Consider the following 7,621-nt stretch of genomic DNA (forward strand, 5'->3'; position numbering starts at 1 on the left):
GCCAGAACTGCAGAAACAGGAGTATACATGCACAGAAGGCCTCGGCTGATGGACAGGCCCTCCTCTTCCTGAGTGTGGCTTGTTCTCTCTTTTGTATGACTTGTGTGGTAAATACTGGGGGTGGCCCTCGGCCTGTGAGTTTGCAGAGTGCTAAGTGGGAAGAAAATGTGATCCTTCTCCGGAATAAACAGGTCATGGATGCCTCCAGGAGCCACTCAGCCCGGCCCACAGGACTACCAGAGACCATGTTTTTCGTAATCGAAAGATGCCTCTCTTTCCCGTCCCGGCTTGCTCGGAGTCCCAGGTCCGATCAGGAACGTGGCCATCTGCCTCTGGTACCTCTTGTACCTCTCCTGGAGCCCGGCGGGGGCCCATCCAAGGAAGGGACCGATGGACTGACCCCTCTCTCTTGTAGTTGTCAGATAAATCTAGAAGACCATGAAATAAGCCAGACCTCAAAGAACACCTACTGCGTGATACCACGTGTATTAGAAATCTGCAATCGTCAAACTCCCAGAAGCAAAGAGTAGAATGGTGGTTAGCAGGGGCTGGGGGACGGGGACGGGGAAACTGGGAGGTGTCAAAGGTTATGAAGTGTCCATTATGCAAGATGATTAAATCCTGGAGAAATGCTCAATAGCAATCCGTCCATAAGTAACAATAGACTCTCTGACTAGATTGCTTGATTTTTGGAGTCGAATGCTATATCTACGCTTTATTTATCCATCACATGAAAAAGGACATATTTCCGGGGTGCCTGGGTGGCTCAGTTAAGTGTCTGCCTTTGGCTCAGGTCATGATCTCATGATCTCAGGGTCCTGGGATCGAGCCCCGCATCGGGCTCCTTGCTCAGCGGGAGGCCTGCTTCTCCCTCTGCCACTCTCCCGGCCTGTGCTCTCTCTCTGACAAAATCTTAAAAAAAAAAAAACAACCTGTTCCTAGGCTTTGTTTCCTTGGTGACCCCCACCCCAATAGACAGATTGATGGCTGATCAATTGCCCAGAACTCCTCATAGGAAAATATGTATCTAGCCCAAATGGGCTCTATTTAGCTGCTTTGCAGGGGTTTGCAAACTGGCAGCCTGGGGCCATTTTTGGTCATTTGTTCTTTGGCCTGTATTGTCTTAGAAGCAAGGAGGCAGGCCTGTGGCTCCTACTTAGCTCCATTCCCATACTCACGTCACCTGTTGGGCCACAGCTGAGAGAATTCTGCTAACACGGTGGTGGCAAAGACAGGTCAAAGAATCCACGGAGACAGATGGTGGGGCCCAGCTGTTGGGGCCCATTTTTACCCATGGAGAGGTTGTGACCATCAAGAGCTTTGACCTTCATTTTATCATTTCCTGTTTTCTTAGCATCCGTGATTAATGCTAAGTGGTGGCTTATGCCCCACCCCCAGGAATGGGGGGTACGCAGTGAACACCCACCTTAACATGGGAAGGAGAAGAACAAGGAAGCCAGTCAGTCCCCAGCTGTGACAAAAGCAACCATTTCAGGCCCATGAAAGGCATTCATTTGGTCAGCAAATATTTACACTCTTACTTTGCTCGGCTGCCATAATGAAATACCACAGGCTGGGTGGCATCCATAGCAGAAATTTATTTTCCCACAGCTCTGGAGGCTGGAAGTCCAAGATCGAGATGCCAGTAGGGCTGGTTTCCCATGAGGTCTGTCTCTTTCTGGCTTGGAGACAGCCTCCCGTCTGGCATAAAAACACATAGACCAGGGGGACAGAATCGAGAGCCTGGAAATAATGGGAAGCATATACAGTCAGCTGATCTTTGATTAGGGAGCCAAGAAGACCCAGTGGGGAAGGGATAGTCTCCTCAATATATGGTGTCAGGAAAACTGAGTATCTACATGCAAAACAAGGAATTAGACTTTTATCTTCCACCATACACAAAAATCAATTCAAAATAGATTAAAGACTGAAACATAAGACCTGAAACGCTGAAGTTCCTAGAAGAAAATGGAGGGGCCAAAAAACACCTTGACATTGATCTGAGCGATGATTTTTTTTGGATATAACACAAAAAGCACAGGCACCAAAAGCAAAAATGAATAAGCAGGGACTACATCAAACTAAAAAGCTTCTGCATGGCAAAGGAAAGCGCCACCAACATGAAAAATCAACCAACAGAATGAGAGGGAATATTTGTGAGCCACATATGTGATCAAAGCCGATATCTGAAACCTAAGGAACCCCTACAACTCAACAGCAAAAACACAAATAACCCGATTTAAAAATGCACAAAGGACCTGAACAGACCTTTCTCCAAAGAAGACCTACGACAAATGGCCAACAGCTATATGAAAAAGTACTCTGCATCACTATCAGGAAAATGCAATTGAAAACCATCATGAGATATAACTTTACACCTATAAGGTGGCAATTATAAAAATAAGTGTTGATGAGGATGTGGAGAAAAGTGACCCCTTGTGCACTGTTGATGGGAAGGTAAATTGGTGCAGCTACTGTGGGAGATGGAGGTTCCTCAAAAGATTAAAAATAGAACTACCCTATGATCCAGCAATCTCACTTCTGAGTATATATCCAAAGGGATTAAAAGCAGGATTTTTTTTTTAAAAAAAAGATTTAGAGCATGAGCAGAGGGAGGTGCAGAGAGAGAGGGATAGGCAGCCTCTGTGCTGAGCACAGAACCCCATGTGGGGCTCGATCCCACCACCCTGAGATCATGACCTGAGCCAAATTCAAGAGCTGGATGCTTTAACTGACTGAGCGCACGCAGGTGCCACTAAACTCAGAATCTTGAAGAGCTGTCCCCACTGCCACACTCATTGCAATATTATTATTCACAACAGCCAAGACCTAAAAGGAACCTAACAGCCAATTGGTGGATAAATGGATGAAGAAAATACAGTATTTATCTATAATGGAATATTATTTGGCCATAAAAAAGAAAGCTTGCCATTTGAGACAATATGGATAAATCTAGAAGACAAGTGAAATAAGCCAGACCTCAAAGAACACCTACTACGTGATATCACATGTATTAGAAATCTGCAATAGTCAAACTCCCAGAAGCAAAGAGTAGAATGGTGGTTAGCAGGGGCCGGGGATGGGGAAACTGGGAGGTGTCGTCAAAGGCTACAAAGTGTCCATTATGCAGAGATGCTGAATGCTGGATAGCAACCTGCCCATAACTAACAATCCAATTTAGTTTTAAGTATAAAATTTGTATACTTAAAACTTTGCTAAGAGGGTAGATGTCAAATTTTCTTGTAAAAAAAAAAAAAAAAATGGGCGGAAGCTTCTGGAGGTGAGGGATTGGTTTATAGCCTAGATTCTGGTGATGGTTTCATAGGTGAATACTTATCTCAAACTCATCAGGTTGTATACATGAAACACAGCTTTTCGTATGTCCATCACACCTCAATAAAGTAGGTTTTTAAAAAGGAAACTATATAACTAAAAAATCAGAACAGGGCGTCTGGGTGGCTCAGTTGGTTGAGCGACTGCCTTCGGCTCAGGTCATGATCCTGGAGTCCCGGGATCGAGTCCCACATCGGGCTCCCTGCTCAGCAGGCAGTCTGCTTCTCCCTCTGACCCTCCTCCCTCTCATGCTGTCTCTCATTCTCTCTCTCACAAATAAATAAAATCTTAAAAAAAAAAAAAAATCAGAACTATCCTTGCATATGTGTTCATAGAAATTTTACTTTTGCTATGCAAATTTCTAGTTCCCCAATATAAGGAAATCATACACTGAAAAAATCCAGTTACAATTATGTCTTGACTAAGCAATTTGTCATTTTAAACTGGAATATTATATTACAAAAATAATTGTGTTTTGGCAATTGTTTTTGGTAACTGTAGTCTTCTGTATCAGCAGATATTGGGCAGATTTCAGCACAGCTCTTGGTACCATTTAAGAATAAAATAACTAGTCATGTCACTTTTCCTGTATCAACATTGAAAGCCACAATGTAATAAACACCATGTTCTTGACTGGGGAAAAAATTGTAGTAAGAGAGTGAACCCCATGGATATCTGGGGGCAGAGCTTTCCAAGTATAGGGAATAGCAAGTGCAAAGGCCCTGAGGCAGGCACATGCCTGGCCTATTCCAGGAACAGTGGAGTCCATTGAGGCTAGAATGGAGTGAGAAGGGGAATTGTTTTAGGAGATGAAGGAGCTGGGGACAGGTGAGTGGGTGACAGTGGCTAGATTACCTGGGATCTCCTAGGCCTTTAGTCTGGGAGATGGGAAACCATTGGAGGGTTCGAGCAGAGAGTGACACAGCCTGACCTGAGGCTTAATGTGCTCTCTCTACCTTCCATGTTGAGAACAGACTGAGAGGAAGCGGAGGAAGCCAGAACCTAGCGAGGAGGCTGATAATGTCATCCCCATGAGATGTCAGGGGTCGTGGTGGCTCGGGCCAGGGTCCTAGCAGTAGAGGCATACAGATGAATTAGGGATTGTCTGTTGTGCGAAACAGTCCCTTACTCTCCTTCCTCTCCGTGAATGTGACCTTGAACTTTACTGCTGAGATTTCTGGCCAGGAAGCAATAGCGACACACCTTCGAATCAGCTACATTTCTGCACAGCTGCATTGGGCACAGGGGGCTGCGTTAAGCGCCTACAGCTCTTCCAGAAGGGAAGAGAGACAGGAGGACCCCCAGGTGGTGGCAGATAGGGTCCCTGCACCCCACGCTGTGATTTCACGTAGAAAGATCCCAGGCAACAGGGATACTGGTTGTGAAGATACAGATGGATAGTGCTCGGGGGCAGCAGGTCTTCTCCCAAACCTTCTCAGTAGTTAGGATTTCCCAGCTAACCCCAGAGGGCTCATCACCTGGGGCTAATCTTCCTTCTGGAAGGAGCCTGCAGATCCCACCAGCCTGGTGCAACCAGCGCAGCTTCGACTCGTGCAATGATTAAAGTAAATATCTGTCCTGCGAAGCTGGGTCACATGACTCTCGGGTAACGGCCTAACTCTTGCATAACTTGGATCATTAGGAGTGTGCACCTCCCTGGGGCCACGGACCTAAACACATATTCAGTCAGAGACCACATTGCCCCAGTTTGCCAACCTGGTCCTTCATCACATGTGCATATTCGGGGCTGGCCTTCTACTGGGCAGTGGTGCCGGGTGAGTGTGGAGCCTTGGGGAGAGGATTGTAGTAACTGTCTTCTCGCTCCCAGCCCTCAACCCCTCCCAATCTCATCCCTGTCCCCTCATTCCCCAGACCATCCCTGGAGGACAGACTTCATCCCTGTGCTCTGGCCCTGTGCTGGAAATTACTGTTAATGCTTCAACTCCTTAAGGCTTTGAGCCCTAAGTCGGTGCGAAAGGGTTGAATTGTGGCTAATCCTTTCTGTTTTAGGGGATGAGGATTCCGGTTTTGAGGGAGGGAGGAACGTAGGGGTAGAGGGGTGAAGCCAATCGTGACAAGGGTGCCAAAGGAGGGGGGGCTAGTGGCATTAATTTTCTTAGGCGCAGCAGCCCTGAAGAATGTCTTCTGAGATGATACATAAGGTATTTTAGGTGAAAGGGTCAGTAATCCCATTTTGAGTCCATTCCTCTTCTCTGTGTACTTGAGCCCCTCCGATGGGGATGCTCCCCTGCTTGAGACTAGTAAGTACTTTGTCTGAGGGAAACAGAGAACTCTTTTAGGTATGATTATTTTTTAGGAATGCAAATGTAGATGCAGGATTTTTTTTTTTTTTAAGAAATGGGTGTGTTTTGAATGTACTTCTAATATTCTCTGAGAAAACAGGTAAATTAATTCTGCTTTGCATGCATTCTTCCCGCTGCCCACCAGAGGGCGCTCGACCACCCACTAGGAGGAGTGAAGGGTTACTTAAACTCACCCAGCGCCTTCCCAGGCTTAGAGCCAAGTTAAAGCAGGGAATGGGTTGCTTTTTAGCGTCAGTTGAAAAGGAAGGGCCGTGTAAAGGGTGTCAGGAGAAACTGCTGCCTGCTACTGGGGAAAATAAAAATACATTGCTATGAACCCATTGGGATACTCAGTCCCAGTCTCTGCGGTCGCATTTGTGCAGATTCACACTCCCCGGGACAGCAACGGTGTACCTGGCTTTCCTATTCTTCAGCAGGCTTGGTTTTCACTTCTCCACACATTAAGGAATATTTGGGACCTTGTCACATCAGAGAAGGAGAGAGAAAAGTTTACAGGGTACCAGTTAGCGGGCACCTGAAGCCTGAGTCTGGCTCCAGGGAGGATGTAGAAATGTTGAAGTGGGAAATCCATAAACATCCCTCCTTAGGCTTCCCCTGCTTGCCCTCCCTAACCTTCACTAGCAGACAGCTCGCCACCTCGTGTCTTCTGAACCACGTTGTTTCTTCCCCACGTGGATTCAACTTCGCCAGGTACCCAGCAAGTGGCCATAAGAACGAGTCTGATTTCCAGACTCATTGGTATTTGTGAGAACAGAGTCATCGACAGTAAGTCAGCCTTCAGAGCAGGAAGTAGAAATGGCCAAAACACCCAACTGGAAACTTCAAAATTGACTAATATTGACAGTACCAGATATTCAAGTAACTTGTGTTAGCACAGAGCATATTTCATGCATAATCACTAGGATGCAGTTCTACTAAATCAGTAGTTGGTGGAGTTCTAGAAGCTTCTCACTCAGGAAATACTCTTGCCAGAAATGGTGAATCTAATCAAGTCTTCAGACCTAACAGTTTGCAAGAAATACAGGGAAAGAGGACCAAGCTACACAACATCACAAGAAATCCAGAATGTGAAACATCCTGGTCTGTTCAGATAGTCCATGTTATGGCAGGCTTCTAGAATATAGGATTGAAGAGACCAAATGTAACGAGTGAATCTTGATTGGATCCTGGCTTACAAAATAAAAACCATAAAAGCTTTTTTTTTTTTTTTTTCCATGATGTGAGGCAACTAGGGTGATTTAAGTAGGTGTGGGCCTCCACGGAGACAAGGGATTTAGAGAATTTTCTCAAGGGTGATTGTGGTACTATAGTTCTGTAGGGAAATGTCCTGCCCTTAGGACAGACATGCTGAAGTATTTAGGAGTGAAGGTCACGATGACTACAACTTACTTATAAATGATTTGAGAGGGGGGAAAAAGTTAGGAAAAAGAAATACAGCAAAACCATTAATCATTTTTGAATCGAGGTGGTGAATATAAGGATGGTCATAAGCTCTACGTTTCTGTATGACCAACAGTTTCCAGAACAAAAAGTTGGAAGAGATGATGGGTGGCAGACTCTCAAAATCACTGAGACCCCTTAGGTGTCCTTCATGACCGACTATTCACCGATTGTAAGAAAGGAAGGTGTCTTGTCTGGAACAGTGTCCTGCCCACAGCATTATTTAGCAGTGGATGACTATTGCTTTCTCTCTCTCTTCTCTTTTTTGTCTGAATCTCCCACTCCAGCTAAAGTTAAGCCTTTATCGTCTTTCCAAATGCTTTGCAACCACAGAGTGAGGTGGTTTTGCAAAGATAACGCCAATCGAAGAGAAGATTGCTCTTGTGGCTGGTGGTAGACTTGGCAGCAAGCTAAGAGAGTGGGTGGTTATTTGCAGTGTTCTGTATATTCAAAATGCTGTCTGATTATAAAAGGAAATCTATTCTTTTCCAGCCCTCTGTGAGCTGCGATGTTGTAGATTGCTA

The sequence above is a fragment of the Halichoerus grypus genome, chromosome 15 (assembly GCF_964656455.1).
Source record: "Halichoerus grypus chromosome 15, mHalGry1.hap1.1, whole genome shotgun sequence".
NCBI lineage: Eukaryota > Metazoa > Chordata > Mammalia > Carnivora > Phocidae > Halichoerus > Halichoerus grypus.